The sequence below is a fragment of the Cyprinus carpio genome, chromosome A24 (genome assembly GCF_018340385.1).
Source record: "Cyprinus carpio isolate SPL01 chromosome A24, ASM1834038v1, whole genome shotgun sequence".
Taxonomy (NCBI): domain Eukaryota; kingdom Metazoa; phylum Chordata; class Actinopteri; order Cypriniformes; family Cyprinidae; genus Cyprinus; species Cyprinus carpio.
In genome coordinates, this window is record NC_056595.1 from 12904955 (window position 1) to 12930852 (window position 25898).

General features: G+C 34.7%; 1 pseudogene; it reads right to left on the reverse strand.

Moving 5' to 3' along the window:
- LOC109090094 overlaps window positions 1–23691 on the reverse strand; it is a 44589-nt pseudogene extending 20898 nt beyond the window's left edge.
- Between the last annotated feature and the right edge of the window lie 2207 nt (window positions 23692–25898).

The following is a 25898-nucleotide window of genomic DNA, read 5'->3' on the forward strand; positions in this document are numbered from 1 at the left end:
CCATGGAAAACCCACTGTCAAGATGTCTTGAATGGTTGCTATAGAATTTATAGGGTTCTCTGGTCGATTGATAGGCGGTTGCTAGGATGTTCTAATTGCTATGATTGGTGATTGCTATGCCTTTTTAAATGACTGCTACGGCACAGTATGTGTTATTTGGTTTAATTTAAATAATGGTTGACACAAACAATTATTTTGGTAATCGAGTAATTGGTTGATTATTCTGACAATTAATCGAGTAATCGGATCTTTTTTTTTCTTCTTTTTTTTTTGTGGTAATAAAAATAGACCAAAGCAATAGACTTTAAAATGGTAATCGTAATTGGTTTAATCAAATATATATATATATATATATATATATATATATATATATATATATATATAGATGCCTCAATAGCGACTGTTTCCGCTATACGCTGTCCACCGTATTGTAATGGTCAACCTGACGTCATACACCATAGTAATCACTGAATATTCGAAAGATGCCACAATCTTGCACAGAACGGCTCAATGGCTCTTTGAGAACCTACAGTATGGTGAATGATGTCAAGTTGACGGTTCCAAGATGGCGGCCGCATCTACATGTCTAGAGTGGTCGAATGGGGCATCTATACATATGGTCCTGAGAGGATCTTGTGAATTGATAGTCATTTGCTAGGCTGTTGGGAGCGGCTGTTAAGGCATTATCGGACAGTTACTAGGGTGTTCTCTGTGGTCTTTGAGTGGTTGCAAAAATAGCTGGTTGCTTTTTGGCCCACCTTCAATTCACTATGATATTATGCGAGATATTTGTATGGCCCTTTAACAATGTAAGTCTATGGAATTTTTTCAAAAAGTAATAGTATACTTCTCCTCATTAATCGGCGCAATTTGAGCAATCATTCATGTCTGAAGCTCTAATAATGCAGAATGGGTTACATGCCAAAATTTGTGCAAAAGAATAAGCATGTGCTTGCTTTAGCAGGCACCACACACACACACACACACACACACACACACACAAAAAAAACCTGTAGTGCCTGTGTTTCATTTAGACAGCACAGATGTTTGAGAAACACTCCAGCGACTGTGGATGCTCTGCATTTAACCACCTCCCCCACCAGGCGTTTCATCAAACCCAGCGTTCTCTGTCGGGCGTTAAGGCAGGTTTGTTTACATACATGCACATTAAGGCAAGGTAAGGCTGGAAGAGACTTTTAAGAAATAAAGCCATTCATCCCCAGTGTGAGAAACAAAAACAATGACAGCTGATGAACGGCTCTCCGTTACAAGCATTAATACGATATTAATGTATTTGTATTGCTCCACAGTGTGATTTATTTCATCTCTTCTTAATAAATACACCACACTGTGTTTATCTAAGGCAGGAGGGTGAACTAATTTAATTACCAATGCTCAATAAGTCTCTTTATTCTTTTATGAGGTCTCCAAAGTAATCTCAGAGAAATGCAGGCACACATCCATAACAAATTCAACATGGCTGTGCTTTATTCAGGAATACCTGGTTTAGGAGTAATTCTAAGAGCCATTTTAGGTCCTGGTGGTCCAGTTCAGACTGCTTTTGCTTGAAGAAGGTGTTGAGGAACAAAACCAAGAGCCTCTCATCTTGGCGGAAAATTGGACATACCATCAGAAAATCTGTCAGAATAATAAAAAGTGTTTACTCTATCATTCAGATTTTGGGGTCTGTAAGATTTTTAATGTTTTTGAAAGAAGTCGCTTACCAAGGTTGCATTTTTCTAAATAAAAATACATCAATACTGTAATATTGGGAAATGTTGTTACAATATGCATTTTTATATTATATTTATCAATGTATAAAAGGTAAAAACATTTTTTGCAAAGGTGTAAAATGTTAGTAGTTATTATGTTATTATTTTTTTACTTTATACTTTTTTTACTTTTATGTTTGTGCGTTTTCTGGTTGTAATTTATTCCTACGATGGTAAAGCTGGTAAATCTTTTTTAAAGAAGTTCATTCTAATATGCTGATTTGGTGTTCAAGAAACATCCTACAGTATATTATTATTATCAGCTGTGGTGCTTAATATTTTTGTGGAAACTGTGATACTTTTTTTCAGCATTCTTTGAGAAATAGGAACAGCATTTATTTGAAAGAAAAACTTTTGTATCATTATGATCATAATAAATATCTTTACTGTCTTTTGATCAATTTGATGCATCTTTGCTGAACAAAATTATTAATTTCTTTCAAAAAAAAAAAAAAAAATGTATATAAGACTTTAAAATTTTGACCAGTGCTATATTTAGTTTCCTGTAGCACCCGTGTCATTTCTAAGCTCTATTTTGCCAAAGATAAAACATTGTTCTGCTTCGTGTCTGAATGTGTGAGCTCATTCATTGTTTAGGGCTGTGACATGCTGGCGCACTCCATCAAACTCATGCAAAGTCATGCCTGGTGATCACACATCTGGAGGTACAGGGAAAATAAATCAATAGATCACACACAGAGAGTTTACCTCTCTACAGCACTGTGCCAGCTCAGGGTTTGCAGGATATTTTTGCTGCTCTGGGCAGTGGATTTGAGAGCAAGGCGGTCAGCGAGAAGGTACAGGTTCTCACATATGTCGTAAGCAAATGTTAAAAAATTCTGGATGCAAACATGTATTAGATATAACCTTTGGTGATGATTATAAATGAATATAAATAAATTTGATCATATGAAACGTTTTATGGCGCCTTGTATTTTTATTATTATTTTTTTTTTTTCACAGATGGTCACTATGAACTGTTGATGTATTGTAAGTGTTACATGAAAGATTTTTCAAAAATAATCTTTCCACAGATAAATAATGGCATACAGCTTTGCAACAACAATAAATAATGACAGAATTTTCCTTTTTTCATTTATTCCTTAAAGGAGGCCAGACAGGTTTACAGCCAGCAGATCTGTAATCATTTTAATCTTGGTAACAAAGCAACAGCTGCTGTGTATTAAAATGACGTTTGTCCTACACCATAAATTGTATGCTGCAAAAGTTTCTGAACAATGAAAGCATTTTATCTTAACTCTTAAGATGATCCAGATGTACTACCCAAAACTTCTAGTGCTCAATACAATTTTACTGCTTAAAAATATATAAATAAAACATTTTCAGAATTTCACTTATTAAATTGATCTGTTAACATTAGTAAATGCATTAGTGAACATTAACTAACAATGAGAAATATATATTTTTAAAGCATTTATTAATCTTTGTTAATGTTAGAAAAGTATAATGGTTCACATTAGTTTACAGCGCAATAATTAATGTTTACAAATGCAACTTTTGATTTAAGAAATGTATTAGTAAATGTTGAAGTTGACACTGACATATACTGTAGAAGAATTGTTCATTCTTAGTTGCATTTAACTAATGTTAACAAATGAAACCTTATTGTGAAGTGTTACAAATTAAATAAAAAAAAAAATTAAATCCCCGAAAACCCAAATGCAACTCAGATACAAATCCCTCAGATGCTCTAGCAGTCCATCAATCCCAGAATGCCATGCTGTGTTCCAGGTGATCTGCAGTGCTTCCCAGGCAGGCTTCAGACTCAGCAGCTATGAGTATGGAGGGAGAACTGAACAGTAGGGACTCACTGCATGGTGTGAAGAAACTTGAAACGGTAGATTATACCTGAGAGAAATTATGAGAACACATTTTATATACAATTAATCTGTCAAGTAATAGTTAAATCACCATTTAATTTACCCATGACACCTCTGAAAGGAAGGTTATGGAGAAATTAAATGGCTGTTTTATTTAATGCACAGCTAGAATGTCATAATGGATGTGATTTACCTCCGTATAATGACAGCAGGCAGTGAGAAGGAAGACAGGTTTGAGTCTGAGCCAGCTTTATCAGTCCTGACCAGGGAACAAAGATGTTGAAATGTTACATGTGCCAAAGCATTCTAGTTTTTACCACATGTTTTTGTCTATACAATGAAAGACACTGGACCCACTGACTTAAATTTTTGGGTGAGTCATCCATTTAAGGGAACAGTTCACCCAAAAATGAAAATCTCCTTACATTTACTCACTCTCAGGCCATTAAGATGTTGATGAGTTTGTTTCTTAATCGGAACAGATTGGGAGAAATTTAGCATTACATCACTTGCTCACCTGCAGTGAATGGCTGCTGTCAGAATGAGAGTCCAAGCAGCTGAAAAAAAAAAAAACCTTACAATTACAACGTCTTGTGAAGTAAAAGGCTGCAAGTTTGTAAGAAACAAATCCATCATTTGAATATTTTTAAATTCAAACCATTGCTTCCAGCTAACATACAAGTTATAATTTCTCTAGTAAAAAAGTCCTCTCATCTGAATCAGGAGAAGAATATGCACAGACCAAGCAATGTTTACAAAAGAAAATAGTCTAAAACAGTACTAAACTAATAGGCTGGGTTGGGATTATTGACAAAAGAAGCGATAGTTCAAAGTTAAAAAACCTTAATGGTGGATTTGTTTCTTACAAACACACTGCTTTCCACTTCATAAGATGTAAACTGATGGACTGGAGTCGTGTGGATTACTTGTGGATTATCGAGATGTCAGCTGTTTGAACTCTCATTCTGATGGCACCCATTCACTGCAGAGTATCCACTGGTGTCCAAGAGATGTAATGCTACATTTTTCCAAATCTGTTCCAATGAAGAAAGAAACTCGTTTCTGATGGCACCCATTCACGTCAATGAAGAAAGAAACATTTTCAGCAAATTTTCATTTTTGGGTTAACTATTTTTTTAAGTTAATCAAAACACTTATTCATAATTATGGGTTTTATTATTTGGGTTTTTTTAATTGAGAAATGTGGCTTGAGTTATTTTGGATATCAACCTGTGGATTTTTTGATTATAAAACAATGGAGTGATAGATAATATTTAGGGTTTTATTAACTGACAGCCCCCCCACACACACACATCCCCCCGCTTCTCCTTTATCTACAGAGAAGCTACATTTACTCACCCTCAGGCCATTAAGATGTTGTTGAGTTTTTTTTTTAATTTGAAGAGGTTTAAAAGTGTGAAATGTATAGGTCATGAAATATACATAATATACTGAATATACATTAAAAATGGTTAATTGTGGCATAGTAGCAAGTAGATTTAAAGGGCCACATCCTGAGAGCAAGGAGAAATAAAGCATGAAAACAAAACTAAAACAGGGAAAGCAACACAACTAATCAATTATAGATGTTATTGTAGAACAATATTCGGAAAATCAAACTAAAACAGGCATAAGAAGGAAATTGTTGATTTATATATTTTGTTGTGCTTATAAATGTCTGAACATGTGGGCATGCATAAAGATAGAATTTGCCATTTATGCTGTGTTTTAGAGAATTGGAAGGAGAGTGTCAATAGCTCTGCATTTTTAGAAGTAATATGCAATTAATATGCAAAATATGCAATTACAAACAGCAATTAAGTGGCCAGACACAACAGTGGACCTTGTTATACTAAGTAAATGCATAGATCTGTGCTGTCACGACATGTAATCAGTTTTGTTTGTTTGAAAGGCTAAAAGATATGTAATTGCTTACAACTATTGATCAGTATGTGGTGCTGACTTCAAACTTTGCACGTACGCTAAGGGCATGGTGGGAATAAAGTTTTGTTTCAAAAATTGCCATTAAGTTGTTTGCAAGTCTTGAAATGGTTATGAAATTCAAATATCCAATTACTCATATTTTTAGTTTTGTTTTAGTTTTGTTGTGGAGGTTGTCTAAGCTAATTTTGTAAAAGATCACAGACCTTGAAAACACGACAATCAAGCCTTCACAAACATATGGAGAGAAGAATGACCCCAGAATTGGCACTATGAACACTGAGACCCCTCCCAATCATTCTCCCAATCAAGTGGCTGACATAAACTCCAAGAGAATGAAAAATAATAAGAAAACTAACAGCTATAAAAGGTGCCTATAAAACTGCTGCTTAGGACAAATTAACTATCTACGGTAAACTGGATGAATTAAGGCCATACCTCTGAGCAGCATGATGAGAAGAGACGTCTGCTGAGCCAGACTGTGATGCAGGGAGGGGTCTGCAAACATCAGCTTCCTCAGCATGCATATGCTGGGCTCCAACAAACAATCCAAGCTGTACATAATGAATAAAAAACCTGAATGCAAAACTTTCTAGTGTCAATAGATCCCAGAGGTAAGACACAAGACATGAGTTGAAAATATCTGATCTCCTTGGAAGTACTGAATAAAGTGAGATAATTAAATAAGTTTTGATAATCATCAGAAGAACTTCCACACTCTGCTGAACCTGGGGAAAACCACATCCGCGACAAGCTCCTGAAGTGCTAAGTTGTTTAGAAAGGTGTTATACCACTGGCACTGCCGTGCTATTGGAAAAAGTCATAACAAGTCATCATGATTGAGTCTAGAAGTGTTTACACAGTCAACACAATCATGACCGCAGTCATAACATTCACAGTAAGACCATAACCACAAAAAGTTAGATAGCCTCAAAGCCAAGGCAAGTAGTCAAAACAAACAGCTAAAGCAAAGTCATAATTGTTTGTTGTAGCATTATTTAGTAGTGGTGGATGATGGAGGCGTTTTTTATTATTCTGATGGTGTATTTTTTGGAAGTTTTTTTGGTTAATTATTGTTGATTATTTGGTAGAGCAGGCCTGAATACTCGACAAAGCTGGCAGCTTTCAGCTTAGGGATGTACAGATCATGCAATAGATGTGAACTAATACTGACTCACTCTTGAATGACACCATTAACTGAAGCATCATGCCCAGGCCCCAGTTTCCCAAATTCATTCATGATAAAAGGCTCACGAAACAAAAGAGAATGTGGTTTACCGCCACATTGTTGTTGACACACTGTGTGATGAAAGATATGAGCTTGTCTGATAAACTCAAGGTCTTCAGCACAGCATGCATTGATGAATCTATAAAGAACGTAATGAAATATAAATCAAGACTGGCTGTTTCTAGCTCATGCTGAAATATGTTATCTGCTTTGTCAATTTATGCTTCAGAGATCAAGCACTTGCTTCAAAACACTTAAAATTGGTTTGTGAGGTGTTTTGAGAGAAATGCAGCTCACTGAGGAAGGACAACATGGGTTATTTGATGCAAATGACAACTGTCCACAAATTAGGCTAGAATGCTTAATTCAATGATAATTATAATAATAAAATAATAATAATAATAATAATAATAATAATAAAAAATATAAATAATAATTTATAATTTTTGTTTGTGTAAAATTTAATTTGTTGGTTTCATTTGTTTAATATTTTATGTTGGTTGGATGCACTAGTGTTACTTTTGCATTATTGATATACCATTATAGATTTTGTGGTAACAGTTTACAATAAGGTTCATTAGTTAACTACTTTAGTTAACATGAACTAAGCATGAACAATATTTCTACAGCATTTATTAATTTTAGTTAATGTTAATTTCAACATTTACGAGTGCATTATTAAAATCAATAGTTTGCTTGTTAACATTAGTTAATGTACTGTGAATTAACATGAACTAACAATGAACAGCTGTATTTTCATTGACTAACATTAACAAAGTTTAATAAATACTGTAATAAATGTGTTGTTCATTGTTTTTTTTTTCATGTTAGCTAATACATTAACTATCATTAACTAATGGAATCTTATTGTAAAGTTTTACCGATTTTGTAAATAATATATTATATTAGATTTTATTTTTTATTTTTTGCTATCATTTTAATTTTTGTTACATTTTTAATTTTTTTTGTCATTTTCATTTTTTTTTAAATGTCTATTTATTTCTAAAATAACATTTTACATTTAGTTCACAATTAAGTATACTGATTTAATGTTTTCGGACACTTAATTGCATGCTAACTGCAAGTGAGAATGATAGTTTAAATAAACATTAAATGCAATCAGCTGAACTTTAGCTTTTTTGACCCACTTAAGTAGTACATTTTTATATGTAATTGCATAATTACTTCTATTGTCTTTAAAATATTGTAAAGGTATACTGTGGAATGCACTGACAAGCATTTATGGTAAACTAAAATATACTTTAATGCCATTTCTATTGAACTTTTTTATATATAACTTATGCCAAGTATTTATGACAGGTATACCTTTAGCACCATTTGTAATGATGAAGTTGTAGTACATTTAAAATATATAGATATTTATAGTTATACTTATATTAACTTTATATTAATGTAATATTGAACAATACGGTTAAAATTATAATCTATAAAATGTATAATAAAATGTACTTTACATGTGCTTTTGTTAGTCAACATATCAAAACAAGTATACTTCTCTAAAGCACGACACAAAATTAATAAAACAGTTTCTGCAGGATTTTTAAGCTCAAATTTAAGACTTTTTCAAGACCTGCACAAATAAAATCAATACCATATGAATGGGTTAGGGCAATGTCTATAGTAACATATTAAACTGTAAAATGCATGATTATTCTTCTTATCGATCGGATCCACCAGTTCACATTTACAGCTCTGTGTGTTTGCAGGGTAAAAACATGGGATGGTTTTCACATTGGTCTGAACAAAAACAGCCCCAATAATGTTTTCCTGCACTACCGGAGGCTGCAGTTTCAGGACCATATTTCTAAGACCACATTTCTACTAGGACCCTATTTTTTTGTGACAGCGCCATCTAGCCAATTCTATTCCAACAGAGGACACCTGGTTCAAACATCAAACAAACAGATGCAAAGACTAGATCCATGGAAACTATTCATTTTTTAACTACTCAGATAAGCTAATGTTACACATTAAAATAAAAGATGACATGATACATGGTATGGAATCGGTATAAATACGCAGTTTTAACATTGATGTTTATTGCGTCAATGTCCAACTAAACGAAATTAGTTTAATTTTCTTCACAAAACTGCCGTCTGTCCATTGACAATAAAGCAGGAGAAAATTCCTTTACGCTACTAATTGTGACGACATGCGGACTGTGATAAAGGCCTATTAAAAATGTAGATGCATTCTCTGGCAGCAGGAGGAGCTTTCAGAACAACAAAAATATAACTGTTTCCCTGGAAACAGCTGAACACAAAACAGCACAGCGCTCGTGTTTATTTAATAAAATCATAGCCTTTTGAAGTTTAATCGTCACATTAAGCCATGCCACAATTCTAGTCTTCCGTCCCCAAATTTAAGACCTCCTGAAATCATAATTAAGACTTTCTTATACAATTTAAGACTTTTTAAGGCCTTAAATTTGATACAACTAAATTTAAGACTTTTTAAGGCCACGTGGAAACCCTGTGACAGTAAAATGTTTCATTTGACAAGTGTAATTAACTCTTTAAGTACACTTAAGTGGCATTTTATTTCATTATTAATATTATATTATCTGCCAGTACAGTTTTTTTTTTATATATCCTTTTAAGATTTGAAGTAAACTACAAGCGCATATTCAGTCTAGCACTTGTTTTTCACATGGGAAAGCTACTGTATTTTTTTTTTTTTATTTAATTTTAAGATTTTATTTAGTCTAGAAGTTCAGTTGCCTATTTATTTGAGGACATTAGATTTGAAGTAAACTACAAGCGCATATTCAGTCTAGCACTTGTTTTTCACATGGGAAAGCTACTGTATTGACAGAAGAAAATTATATGGGTGAGTAAATGATGACAGAATTATCATCTGTTGGTAATTACTGCCTTAAGAAAGTTAAAGAAATTATTAGATATCCAAACTGACATGCATGTTAAACTCACGCGTGATGCTTGGTGAACAGAAGCCGGAGGGCTGCCCGTAGTCTAGCAGTCAGTGAGCACACCGCATCTCACTTTTCAGCAGGTGCTTCACTTCAGCATGATACAGTTTCCCAGTGCGTCCTCAGTGTCTGCGTAACCCTAAAATACAAAAACACACCAAGCTTTAACATGGCCATGACAGACGACAGACTCTCAAACTTAAATCCATCTCGGAAAAACAATAAACAACACACAATGCCATTTCACCACTGCTTTATTGACAGCAAAAACCAATTACTCAGAGGCTTTAGCTAAAAATGAATCGAATGTGATGACCTTGAAAAGATTTATGAATATTCAATTTCAACCCCACCCAGCAGTGGAAGTCATTTCAAAAATGAAACACAGCTTCGGTTTTTGAAAAGTACAAAATAACCTTGTTTAAAATAGAATGCAGCATAACATGGATATTACCATTCTGCCTCGGGCATCTCGCAAACACGTTAATATTACATTGGAAATAATTTTTTCAGCCTAGTTTGACGGTTATATTGCATCTGTGCATTTGTGTGTGCGTGTGACGAGAGATGTGGAGAAAGGAAAGAGTGTTTGCACCTGTAATATGGGAATGACCGGGTAAAGTGCCTCATTAAATCTGCTCCAACTTGCAGCTGTCATCATCAATCGTCCCTTCAGCAGATAGAGTAGAATATCCTTGGCAGCAGTGCTCACCTTTGGATCAGACATAAAGTTAGTTGATGGGGCTATGATATTGCACTTACAACAAGCTACCTCATCCAAATCCACCAAAATGCCACCTACAGCAGTGAGACGGGGGCATTTCTAATGTCAATCATTAGCTTAGCATGACCTCAGTAACCCATTAAACATGGAGCAAGGATACATTATTTATTAGCGGGCTGTGTATTGGTATATCAAAATATTTCTCTTTTGTGCATTACTTGGGGTCTCGCTGGAAACAGGAAGATTAATAATTCACCTCTCTTGCTTGGTCTTGAAGGCCAAACATACTGATCTCATACAGGACATGGGAATGAAGCAAGAAATGCACTCCGCTGCAGATGGATGAGGCAGGTTTGGCCACATTCTGAACTCCCGAACACTGAGCAGGAAGTTAGGGTGGGAATATTACCGGCTACAGAGTTCAGGGGTCACTAACAACCTATGTGCAGTGTAATAGAATTGCAAGGAAATGTAAAAGCAATTCAATGTATAGTACACACAACCATTATAAAGGGTAACAGCACCCTACTCCCTGCAAATGGAAGAGCTCTTGACCAAAACATTACAGATCTATTCCTAGCTGGAAATACCAGGTCATTAGGTGGTCAAGCTTGCCAACTAGTCCAAAAAGTGCTTTGCAACATAGCTAGCATATAGCAAACATTATTGTAACATTGTTAATATATAAACTACTGTTCGAAAGTTTGGGGCTGGTACAATTCTTTATGTTTTTGAAAGACCTCTTTTATGGTTATCAAAGCTGCATTTATTTGATCAAAAATACAGTAAAAACAATAACATTGTGGAATATGATCACATTTTGAAATAACTGTTCTCTATTTTAATATATTTTAAAATGTATTTTATTCTTGTGAAGGCAAAGCTGTATTTTCAGCAGTCTTCAGTCTTCAGACAAATAGAAAGAACAGCTTATATTTGAAATATTTTAGAGGAAATAGAAATCTTTTGTAAAACTATAAATGTTTTTACCCTCTCTTTTTACTAAATTTAATGCATCCTTGGTGAATAAAAGTATCAATTTATTTGACAAAATATTGGGTAGTGTAAATGCAATATAATATAATATATAAAACTCTTTAGTTGCATTTCAATATCATAAATCTTAAACAATACATACTCAATTTTGAGTTTGTAATAACAATTCATGAGTCATTTGTTTGTGAATATATTGTGGCCATTATTCTTTGAGGTTCACCACTTAACTACAGTGCAGGAAACACTGGACTCCTGGGTCAACCACTTTAAACCACTGGGTCAACCAAGTTAAATCAGTTAATGACCAAGGAGAATCCATGTAGCTGGAATTTTCAATTCCAAAACTAGGTGAACTTTTTCCTGTCTTTCCTGTCATTTATCTACTGAAAGTGGCTTAAAATAGCTCTATCACCTAATTTTCACTGCACATCTTGTACCTTCAATATGCTCAGAGAGCAGGAGTAGGTTTCTGCCTTCACTGGGGACAGAGGATGAGACAAAAGTTTCAGAAATATCTTTTGACTCTCCGACTGCAGGATCGGGCTTGCTTGTGCAAATTTCCACCTATGAAGAGATGCGATTTTTACAGATTTTTACACAGTGACACCTCTTCCGCAGTGCCAGACAAAACAGCAGATGTCAATGGCCGTTTTACAGTTTCCATAATTTTGAGCAACTTACAGGTAGTAGCAAATCTGGACACATTCCTTCACTATAGGTGCTGATGGTACGGTAAAGCATCCATTCCTTGGTCAGTGAGCTCCAAAAGCTCATGCCAATTCTTATCGCCCTATGAAGAAACATTTCACTTAAATCACTTTATTTTAAATTCTTAATTAAAAGAATAGTTAAGTACTCGAAAAGGTAGCAGAAAAGTGTGTAACTATATCATACTGTGTAAGATCATAAAACGGAATACCATGTTTCTGAGCCAGGAGACCAGGTTCTCGTGTCATGCCTTTTGCTGCCTTCTCCTTTAAAATTGTAATTGTAAGGCTGGAAGAACCATGGGCCATACTTCATAGTACTAGCCATAATTACTACTTGAAAATGGAAAGCACAGCCAACTAATTTAAAAAGTTTTAGTGTATTATATACAGTATTAGTGTAACAAATCCGGTCCCTGCCTTGACCTTTTTTTTTTTTTTTTACACCAGACTTCACTTCCCATAACCCTCTGCCCTGGAACTGATTACGAACACACCTGTTTCCCATTAGGAGGACGATTTAAGATGCACACTCTCACACACTCATTGCTGAGTCTTGTTTTGCTGTAAGCGGACGATTCTGCATGTTAGTTTATTGTGTTTTCCCTGTTTCCTAGCATTGCCTTGCCTGAGTGTTTTTGTCTTTGGAGTGTTCCTCATTTTGTGATTGTTTGCTGCCTGCCCTGACCTTCGCCTGTTATTTGGATTACTCTTTTGTTTTGTCCAGAGGCCAGTTTCAATATGGAGGTTCAACCAACTCTGAGTTAAAACTTGAACTCTGAGCTGAATAATAGAGCTAACTCAGCCAACAGCAAGAAGACTTGCAAAAATAATGAAGAACAGCTGAAGAGGAGATGGCCACAATACCAAGTACTGGAAGAGTATTAAAATCCAACAGGAAAAAGAACAATTGTTGCTTTTGTATTTGTAGAAAATAAAGATGACCAAACAAATTTAACAGTGGTTACAGCATATATCTCGAACTACCTTCCATCTGGCATCCTTCCATTCTATACAGTAATCAGCTTCATTTTCGATGGGTTTGTGCTCAGAAAACTACACAAATATTATAAGAAAGAGCGTGAGAGCGAGACTTTCCTTACCGTTCTGCATACAGCGGCCTTACTAATGTGCTCTTGCATCCCTGATGTTATATAGAAAACTACAACCAAACACAACTTGCTAAGTGTGGAAACTACGGTAATGCAGGACTGTCAGTCAGCGGCCATGGGTGGAGCCTAAACATTGTGATGTCACAATGCTTATAGAATCAAAACACCAAACAGCATTTAAAAGTGGATTTTGCATAATATGTGCCCTTTAAAGAACATTTTAAGTACTTCTCTTATACCATAACAAAAACTAGTAGCAAAATTAAGGTCAAATATTTTTAAATACAAGTGAACCGTCAGTAATAAAATAAGAACAAATAAACGAATTTCAAGCATAAATACGTAAAATAGAACAAAGGTACAAAAAAATAGGTCTAATTAGTTTTCAGGTACAGAAATGTAATAATTAAGTGTAAAATAACACTACATAGTGTTCACTGTATAAATTAAATATGGACAAATCTTTGTTAAAGTTGTGTTTTGTTGTTTGAATAACATTAATGACAGACAGCAGCATATTTTTATAGGCTTCTTTCCCTTTAAGACCGATTGCATGGATCCAATATAATGATACACATGTGATTTCTTTCTTCACTGTCTACATTCACTTAAAGGGGTTATATGATGCTGCTAAAAAGAACATTATTTGGTGTAATGCAATGTTTTTATGCGGTTTAAGGTCCAAAAAACATTATTTTCCATATAATGTAGATTATAGTTTCTCCTCTATGCCCCACCTTTCTGAAACGCGTACATTTTTACAAAGCTCATAGGTCTGAAAAGTGAGGTGTGCTCTGATTGGCCAGCTATTCAGTGCATTGTGATTGGCTGAATTCCTCAAGCATGTGACGGAAATGTTAGACCCCTTAACATACTAGCTGTCTCCCAGGCCAGCAGCACGAGACTCAGCCCAGCTGCTCTGGTCGTGCACATCCCATCATCTGTTCTCTTTTAGCAGTTCAGTCAATGTACTGTTAGGAGTAACTGAATAACTCAGGATATTGGTTTATTTCACGTCAGAGGCAGTGTAAGGCACGTTTATAAACTGAATAACTTAAGTTATTTTTGGATTAGTGCGTACTGGATTTGGTGAACTGGTTCGACCGGTTCACTAAGAAGATCCGGTTAAATAGAAAGATTAGTTCGCGATCCGAACATCATTAGACAAGACAAAACTAATAAAACCCATTACAAACGAGGGATTTGTTGCATCCAGTGGGGACATAATTACTGATTATAATGACTTATACTGTCTTTTTATGCGTTGTGTTGCATATCACGCTGTGTAAACAGAAAACACTGCTCAAAACTCGCTTTTGAATCGTCATTGCCAAATTATTTAAATATAAAAAAACGTACTTACAGGCTGTGAGTCAGAATCGCCAGACTGTCCTTGCAAAGTTTGAACTGCCCAACTTTATAGAAACAGCCGTTGTGCCATAGACGCATTGCAGGCTACTGGTTCAGGAAACAGTCCTCATCCTCGATAAAATGTGCACCACACTCTTAACTTTTATAAAGAATATCTCTTTGGATTTGAGACTTTAGTCTTTGCAACTTTATAGATCATCTTTATGCACCAAGAGCTTGAAACACTCCAAAGAGAAAGGAAAAATTTAAATCGCATCATATGACCCCTTTAAGACATAACTGACTGTTTACGAGAATACTTGCTAAGACATATTTTGAGATAATTTTGTGTAAATGTATCCGTTCAAGCTCAAGGAGACGCGAAAAAGGACTCTTTGCCGCTTTGAGTGTATGTGCGTGCGTGCAGAAAACAGTGCATGAGTACAGAATTGAATTTTCTTTTGCCTCTTCATGCACTTTAATGGTTCAAAATGCTTGAATGTTCAAATTGCCAACATGTTCAACTGATTAACTGTGATCCGTTTCACCCATACAAGCGAGTGAACCATGAATTAAAGAAGGAATTTTGTATCACTATTCAAGATAGCCCGTCGGGCAGAGCAGTGGTGATACTTTTTTGTAGCCCAACTGAAAGATAAAATTGCCCTGGTGATATAAGGCTAGTGATTTTATGAGCCCTAATGAACGAGTAAAATATAAACTAAAGAGTGAAATGAGTAATCAAGTGCTAGAGGAATAATAATTAGAAATGACAAACAACCAGTTTGCATTTCAACCTAAATTCAGGGTCATAATAAACCGTCCGAAGTTTAATTAAAATTAAATTACTTTGAGCACCAAAAAGACCAAACATGCAGGAAACCTTCAGTCACAGTTGGATACCGTTGCTGGGCCAATCAGGTGGATTGGGTGGACAAGATTATTATTTTTCATCAAAGTGTTATCAATATTGCTTATTAATGGTATGTATTGCTTTTTAAAAGCTAATCAAATAATAATAATAATAATAATAATAATAATAATAATAATAATAATAATAATAGCAACACTATTAAATGTAATCTTTAGTTCATCTCAAAATGACTTCTACATTTTTATGTTTAATTTTTAATTTATTTAAACAGTAGTGTAGAATTTGAATATCGAATATAACAAAACAAAATAATTACTGGCTCATCAACCAGAATTTTAATCATTTTAATTAAATGAATCCAGTGAAAGAAATATATTCCTTTAGCATATATCCTAAGTTAGTCATTCTTAAAAGTTTCCAAGCATTACATCAGCCTTTAGAAACCTCAAAATGACACCAAATCTCAATTTATTTTAGTTTTTTGTATTTTATCTGTAATTATTTTTGACAAAAGTGTAGAATTTTAATATCAGATATAACAATTTTCAGCTTATTTAATATTCAGTTTATCTACTAATAAATCAGAATTAGTAGATGCTGAATCCACCAGAAGAAACATATACTTCTAGCAGATATCCTGCAAGTTATTCGGTCTTGAGAGTTTCCAATCATTACCTCAGCCTGTGCATCTTTTAAAAAAGTGCAAGTAGCCTCCATGCAGTGAGAAACGTGGGAAACGCTACAATACAGGCTGTATCTTTCAAAGCAAGCCTGCTCAGGTACGCCACGACTGACTCGTGGATGAGGGGGTATGCCACACTGATGGATGAATCAAGACACATGAGGAAAATGGTTGCCACTGTACTTTCCTGAACATTATCTCCAGCCTGTTTGTAAAGACATCATACATAAGGTAATAAACACACATATGTACACTAAACAAGCACACACTAATGAATTTGTCTATAATTACAGTGCTATCCTTAGGTCTACAGCTTAGCTGAACAATTTGACCCTTCCATAGTGACTTCTGGTGTGTTTTACACTCTCATTTGTTTTAATAATGACCGTGAAGGACACGGCCATATGTCCATTCAGCAACGGTGGCACAGCTTATTAATGTCTAAGAATGGCACAGCCATATGCTCACTCACCTTCTCCACAAACAACAAGGTTTGCAGGAGACGTATTATGAAAATGGCAGTGCCCCTGAAGACCATTTGGTGGTGGATCAGAGACGATTCTAGCTGTTCAGAGGATGTCATGCCATGGTGGTAGCATATGACGTCTCCCAATGTCTTTATACATGCCTGTAATTTCTGCTTCTTTCACCAGAAAAAAAAAAAAAAAAAAAAAAAAACGTAAGTACTAAGATACTTACAGATCTCATGTCATTTTATTGCCAGCAGGGGGCAGCAAGAGTCTTGTGCATTTCAAAGAAAGTTTTCAGATGACAGCAGTTTTTCAAGATAAAACGCCATGAGCATGCATTAAAGATCAATGAGGGAGAGAGGCATGCCGTGAAATATACATAATCTTATGCGATGTAGAATGTTCTCATAGGTGTGCGCACACACTAAGCACAATGGGTTCGTTTAAAAAGATTTCTATAGGCAATAAACATCATTGGATGAAACAAATTTGTAAATCTGTGTAATACGACCTACATAATCCTTGGTATGCATATAATGCAATGCAATGATGTAATTTTATATTAAATATACATAAGCTAAATAAAACAAAGTAAACTTGTCATAATGATAATGGTAAAACTTTACAATAAGGTTGTGAACATTAACATTTCTTAACCATGACTAAATATCTACATGTACTAACAATATATGTTAACATTGGTTTATGCATTATGAACTAACAGGATTTTGAACAGTGTTCATTTATATTATATAACATATAATGTAATATAATATAATATAAATCTGAAAGATTATTAGTTCATTATACCTAAAAATGTTAACATAAATATACTTATTGGGTAACACCAACCAGGACTCTATGATAGAACACATACTGTATCTCAATAGGACAAAAAAAAAAAAAAAAAGCATTACTGAGGCTCAATACATTAAAATTAGTTGATGCATTAGCTATCATGAACTAATATAAACAGCAACTAAACAGAATTGATTAATCTAGGTTAATTTATATCCTAAATGTAGTATTTTTTATTGTTAATTAATGTTCATTCATAAAACATTAACTAATGTTAATTTATAAAACCTGGAATGCATTAACATTAAGCAAGATTAATAAATTCTCTAAAGGTATGTTCATTGTTATTTCATGTTAGCTATTTCATTAACTAATGCTATCGAAACGAGACCATATTGCCATATTGAAATGAGATACAGCTTATTATAAAGTCTTACTGTATTTTATTAAACCAATACAAATGTTTTAGATGGAAATAGCAGATGTATTGAGTTGTCAGGAGCAAACAGGGACTTCTAAGTGGTGAAACTGCCCTAAAAAAAACAACGGTCGTGCCATGACTGATTTGTGCTGATAGCTTAATGTTCTACAATGACCATCTGTGCCTCAGAGTAAGTGGAGTGGGTGAGATGGAGCAGCGACAGGTGTGTGTTTGTATGCACTAATGCAGACATCAGCCTCATGGCTATGGATCTGCACTGTGGAGGACGGTTGTTGAAGACACTTGCCAGCTCCGTCGCAGTCAGGCTGTGCCCGCCCCACACCTCGGGGGCTATGCTGTTTCCCAGCAGCCCCTGTGACTCTGCCAGCAGCTCTAGCACCCGTTGGAAAAACTTCAGGCTCTCTGAGAGGGCAGGGATGAGAAAAAAAAAAAGAGGGGAATATGATGAGCAATGGAAGCACACGCGTGAGGGGAACGGCAGCAGCTGTAGCTGCGTTTGAAACAGGAAAGAGGATTTAAGAGGACTCTCACCTGTCCTGATGAGAGGGAGCACGTGCTCCACGGCCACCACGGCAAATCTAGCCAGGCTCCACTGCTGCAGCTCCAGTGAGTCCTCCGCTTCCATCTCTGGGGGGAGCTCCAGGTGGGGGCTGCGGGAGGGGAGACTGTTGGGCTGGCCTGGGGGGAGCCCCTCTCTGACTGCTGCTACCGCTGTACAGCACAAAACAAAAAGAATACTTAATTGCTAAAAACATGAATGGTTGTGAGCAACATTTAAAAAAATTTCAAGATTTTTCAAACGTGGAGACGAATATTTTTGCTATATGTAGTTCTCATCTTTTCCAGCATAAACATAAATTTAGTGATTGTAGCCTTTAAAAGCCATATTACACACTTTGTAGTTTTTATAATTTTAAGTCCACATATACTGTTCAAATGTTTGGTGGTGAGTATGATTTTTTTTTTAATGGTTACATAAAAAAAAGGCAGTAATATTGTGAAATATTATTGTATTTTAAAAGAACTGTTCTCTATTTTAATATATTTTAAAATGTAATGTATTTCTGTGATGGCAAAGCTGAATTTTCAGCATCATTACTCCAGTCTTCAGTATCACATAATCTTTCTGAAATCATTTTAATATGCTGATTTGTTGCTCATGAAACATGTCTTATTATCAAAGCTGAAACAGAAAACAGAACTGCTTAATTTTTTGTGGATACCATGATATATATTTGCTTGTAATTATTTAAAATTTATTTTATTATTATTTGTATTTTTTTTGCAACAATGTAAAAGTCTTTATTGTCACTTTCAATAAAACTATTGCATCCTCGCTGAATAAAATAATAATTTATTTAAAAAAAAAAAAATTAATAATTTATTAAAAAAAAAAAAAAATGGTACTGACCCCAAACGGTTGAATAAAAGTGCTGTTTTTGATTCAGTACCTTTAAGATTTCTATATGTAAATTACTTCTAGACAAGGTTTGTCGAAAATAATAATTAAAATAAATATTTTTTTTAAAAAAATTCTAATAAAAAAGTATTGCATATCCAAAGGAATGAGAAACCAGTTAACCAATTAAATATTTAACAGCTTTAAAAAAATGGCCTTGAAACACTTCTTTTATTTAAAAAATTAACAAGGAAAGTTCTGTTTTCTATTATATTTAAAGGTAGAGAACAAGTCTTATTAAGCACCTAGAAGAGGCAGCATCTCCATCCTGGCCATCCCCACATACCCGCTGACCAGTTCTGCCCACCACAGAGGGTCTGGGGGAGCTTTCCTCTGGAGAAGAGACCCCAGACCGCTGGGTAGCCCTCACCTCCTGAGGGTAGGAAATAGACGAGTTCTGAGAAATAGAGTCTAAAGGGGCGAAATAATAAGACATAGATTCAGCATTTAGTAATTTTTCTTAACTTCAAGTACCTCTCCACCAATTTTAAAATCACTTTTAGAACAAGAGCTAAACAATAACTCTTCAAAAGTTTGGGGTCAGTAAGAGTTTTTTAAAGAAATGAATACCTTTATTCAGCAAGGATGCATTAAACTGATCAAAAGTGACAGTAAAGACATTTATTTGTTATAATGCTGTTCTTTGAACATTCTATTCAAAGAATCCTTACAAAAAATGTTTTACAGTTCTCACAAAAATATTAAACATAATATATAATAATTATATCTCAATATTATAATAATATATAATTTATTTATAATTTAATTATATAAAAAAATATATATCTCAATATTACTGCTTTTACTGTATAAGAGCATTTTAAAGAGCATTTAAAACATTTTTAAATCTTACCAACCCCAAACTTTTGAACTGTAGTGTATGTTATTGAACAAGGCAACATTTATAATAGATGGTGTTTGGTACCTTGCTTGGCTGAGCAGAAACTTGGATCTCTTTAGAAACGCAGGCGGCTCCTCAAGTTCCTGCAAAGCTGTTCCAGACAGGCCAATGCCTGAAACGTCAGGTAGCTGACATCACCATCAACATTCAGACCGAGAAGTGACAGCAGACTCTAGAGGGGAAAACAGAAGTTGATGTTGTCTTGTAAACCTGCGAGAACATGTTTAGAATTGTTATAACATTACAACACAACCGCTGATCTAAATGGTGCAAGTGTTTTAAGAGAAGTGATTCTACATTCAATTAGGCACTAAATAAAAGGCCACCGGATTCTGACTTTTAACTTGTGTAATTTGTACCAATTTAAAATACACTAACCCTCCAGTGGTACTAAAGCAGTGCCAATGAATCAGGTTGATTCAATAAACCTAATTGAACTGATCACTCCAGAGTCAGAATCAGTGGCACCTTCGATTTTTAAACAATTACACAAAAGATCAAGAGCATTAAAGAACCAAAGAGAATGCTTCCAAAACAAGTCAAATGCTTCATTCTTGCACAACAGAATGATAAATAATTGTCATTGAGGGCATTGAGACTACATATCTCAGAAAGAGGATCTCAAATGAATCCTTGCCAGCACATTTTTGACAGAAATACAGCAATGCTTGTCGCTTGGTTTTAAATGCTTGTACTAAAACGTCTAGTGTCAGCCTGCCAGATAATCACCACGGTACAGTCCTAGACATAAAACATGATTTGCCGCTGTCATTCCAATACTTTCCAGACTTGAATGTATTGTACAGCCAGATCCTGTGGCATTCAATTATAGAATGGAATGGGGATTACAGAGCGCACAATATCACTTTCATCACCGTCACTCAACTTATGAAGCTCCCATCAGGGGTTAAAACAACTGACAGAAATGAAATTGAAATCTTACTTGAACTGTACTTGGCCTTTGCAGGAATATTTCAGCAGGGAAGTCTTGCATGATGACGTCATGAAGCAGCTCGCAGGTGTTTTATACTAAATTGTGATTGTCGCTTCTAAGGGAACAACAGATTGAACAAGCGACAGGTCATTTTGGCAGTAAGACATATATCAGATAGCAACAGTGGTAAAATTACACCAAGCAGAGGGTACAAATACCTTTCATTTGATGACAATATATGACGATCTGTTGTGTTCAAGGACAGCCATGGGAAAACAGAGAACTTCAAGCATCTTACAGAAGTAGTGACTGCAGGGTAGGGAAATAAAAGAATATAAAGATCTTAAAGACTTTAGTGTCAAGACTTCAAACAAAGGCAATGATGTCAACAATATGATAGTATATTAATATGAAAATTCTGTCATTATTTTAGGAACAACATAAGGGGGAGTAGATGTTGACAGAATTTTCAGTTTTGGGTCTGCTGACCATGCACATGTGTTCTTATGCATGGCAAACTAAAACATCTGGTTTCTGTAATGTGTTGAGAATAACTGTTTTTACATAAATATGTCAGCAACAACATTATATAGCTAGATAACAGATTGGAGTTTGACAGAATCGTAAGAATGGTCAGTTAGAGCATCAGTTAGGAAGGCTGAAAATGATAAATTAATTGCTTTAACAACTTCCTTTTATTGTAAATAAAATTAAATGCCTAATTAAACACTACTGTTCAAACTTTAAAGGGGTCATGAACTAAGAAATCAAAATTCTCTTAATCTATTAACATACAAGATGTCATCGTATTGTAAAAACATCTTGTAAGTTTCAGAACTTAAATCTTTCTAGTTAGTCTAATACAGCTTATATTATCTGCCAGTCTGCTCTGTGACGTTATAGTGTGGTTAAACCCCACCTCCGCAGAAAAAGATCAATGTCTGCTGCTACATCACTGCCTGTTTAGCTAGGGTAAATAACGAGAGAGGGAAATGCACAAAAATCTACACAGAAACCAAACGATAAAGATGGCTCCAAATACAACGAGACACTGTGCAGTGCCAAGTTGAGGAAGAACAGTCTTTCCATTGCCTTCCTTCTGATCCCACCGTTAGGTAAGAGTGGATGAACTTTATTTTTAATGTTCCAGATCATGTCAATAAGAACTTGGACTTTGATCACTTCATTCTACCGCGAACTCGTTTACAAACAAGGCACAATTCGACACAGGATTTCCAGAAAGACTGAAACTAAAAGACAATGCTGTGTGACTATAATGGATACGACAGTAATTTCGCACCACACAAGTGTGAGTAACTGTAAAATAGAATTCATTTTTAACTGTATTTTGGATCAAATAAATGCAGCCTTGGTGAGAATAAGATACTTATTTCAAAACCTTGTTGTATATAAAATTTTTAAATAAATAATATAAATATATATATCTTTTTGACAGAAATAAAAATTGCTGAAATGCTAAAACATTAATAAATTAAAAAAAAAATTTTTATTGTATTTATATTTTTTGAAGTGATAAAAATTTATTAAATGATTAATAATTTATAAATTAAAATTATAATAAAAAAAAAAAAATATATGTAAGGAAAAAAACAAAAAAAAAAAAACACTTGAGTCCTGAAAATTCTTATCAGTGTTGATATTAGATTACTTAACACACCCATCCCACGGTGATCCATTTTACAGATTAAATAAGATTAAGTTTTCCCTGAAAGTTAGTTAACAAAAAGTAATATGATGTTGATGTCACCTACATGATACTCTGGGGGTGGGAGCATCTGTCTGCTTGGGTTTACTGCACTGGAAATATCCCCTAGCCGACAAGTCGTCTTCTGAGAACACAAAAGCAGCTGTAGTTGAATAGCGAATCAGGACCAGCACTTTCATGCTCTCCTCTGCCTTGAATCAGACAGTCTATTCATGTTCATTCCAGAGCTGCTGTCAGACAGCTATTCAAACCGGACTATGTGGCAACCTTGACATTGGTTGTAATGACACCGATATCTACAGTAATCTGTGGAACAGATGGATATAAAATCAGTGTAATGTTTTTATACCTGTCTGCAGTGAGGGAACACAGTGTGGCTCGTAGGAGTTGGTGGGTGGACAACTAGGGCCTCTGGGAGGTGGAAGAGCTGATCGAAGATGCCGTCTATGATAGTTCGGAAGCCAGGAACCACGTTAGGCAATGTTAGGAATTCGACAGCCCCTACCTCCCGTAGCATTTGGGCTCCAGTTGTGTGCTTTGACATGGTACGGAAACCAAAATTAGATACTACTCAAAACATGCCATCTAGTAGAATAATCTGCCTGGTTCTTTGTGTGGATACTGACATCCGCTTGCACTTTTTTTCCCCCTCATGATCTGAATGGTAATGAATAGTGCCACTGCAGTGAGGCCCATTAAAACATCACTTCCTGTCATTGAGAACATCTCACTAAATGCAGCCTGGCAGTATAAAGACACTCATATCTTTTTTATATACATTCCATGCATCATAATTACTTTTACTGTTTTCAATACTAATTACTATACATGTCATGTAGAAATAGGCCTACTAGTAGCCTACTATAACAATTATACAGTAAGCTGCCATTGTAAAATAACACTAATACTGACACAAATAAATAATACTCAGTGAAAGAAGATACTTAACCTTCACTTGGTGAGCCTCAGGAAGTCAAACTAAATATTATATAAGCTATTGCATTTTCTAATCATATTTTATGTTTTGTAGTTTTTGCAACCCTGTTACTAAAACAAACACGCAACAAAACAACTTCTTTTGTGTTCCACAGTTTAAAACAAAAGTCTTAGAGGTTTAAAAAGACATGAGGATGAGTAATTGATTTGGTACTATTTTTAAACAATTATTTATTTTATTTTATTTTTTTAAATCTAGCTTCTTTTCATGTTAGAGGTTAATTTTATGTTAGAAAACAGTTTATAACATTTCTAATAATTCTCACAGCAATACACATTGGACTTGTGACTTTCATGCTATTAAAAAGTCATGAGACACCAAAGTGTACCATATTTGTTGAATGTGCATGTAAATAACCACATGAGGAGCATCCACAGTTTTAGACGACCTACAAGATATATTTTATTGATTTCTTGGTTGGCATTTGTACTGTGACTCTTTTCACTAGCTAGAAATGTCACATTACAGCACTGATACCTATACAAACCACAATGTTTACACGCAATAAAAAAAATAAATATATATATATATTATTTTTAACACGCAATAATTTTTTTTTTTTTTTTGTTTTATTTTTCAAGCATGATCAGTGTACTAAACAGTTTTAGGCATCATTGCAAATCCAACCAAATTTCTAGAAACCTCAAAAATAGTATCATATAGATATGGTGTGCAAAGATTCTAAAGCTTTATGTGATATTGCAGGTTATATTTATTTGGTGACTAAGATTTTCTCACTCTGGACGGTGACATATGACAACACAGTAAGATCCTCAAAAGTGAGAATTAAAAGATTTCTAGAGTTTGATAGATGGCTCAGCAGGCATCTTTTTATGGATTATAAGTGGTAGGTGACAGAGGACAAAGCTGTGATATTGTATGATTTTTGAAAGCTGTGATAAATATTCAAATTAATGCTGCACATATATTTATTTTTTCATGACAAAGATTAACTGATCTTAATTTAAGTAGGTTTAAGACATTATAAACAATACAAATTTTATACAACAAGAAAAAAAAAACATTAAATACAAAAAAAAAAAAAAACATTTGAATGCTCAGTTCACCCCAAAATTAAAATCAACTGAAAATGTTCTCACTATCTGGCCATGCCAGATAAATTGTAGATGTAGAGTTTGTTTCTTCAATGGATTTAACACTACATCACTTGATCCTCTGCAGTGAATGTGTGGCATCAGAATCAGAGCTCAAACAACAGATAAAAACATCACAATAATCCACAGTAATGCATTCACTGCAGAGGATCCATTTCTGTGATGTAAGTGTTCTGATAAAGAAACAAACTCATCTACATCCTGAATGGCCTGAAGGTGAATACTATTCCTATTACTTTCATCTATTAATATAAATCAGTTATTTGTTATGACATGTTCATTATTTCATTGTTTTGTCCTTGATAAATATCTCAAGATCATCATTAAATAAACTGATGTCTTGTTTCTTTATTAATAACAGCACACAAAGCGTACAAACACTTTCTACAGTCTGATGAAGCAACAGTCCACAAAGATTGATTAAATAACATTTTCAGGCTGATTTCATAGGACAGGTCTTCTGGATAGCATTGGATGAGTTTTTCAGCTTTCGTCCATCCATCTTTATATCAGAACTAAAGGCCTGTATGTGGCAGATGAAATATGATTTAAACACCTAAATGTTCACCATGTGCTCACTGTGATAGACCCTGCTGGTAATCAGTCTAGATCTGAGATCAGTCATTCAAAGCTTTCCAGCCTGAGGAAACAGACTGCACCTTCAGATGAATGTGTCCTGGGTTTGGTATGATTCATCACCTCCTCTGGTACACCAAAGCCTCACTGTCCAAATGAATCTATTTGTCTAAAACACCACAGTGCTGTGGTCTCCTCCCTGAGCGGTCTGACCAGTTGATATGACTCGCAGCACATCCCTGACCTGAAGACCTTTGGACTGATTTCCCTGTTTTATTTTCCACATGGCTGTCTCTTTCTGAT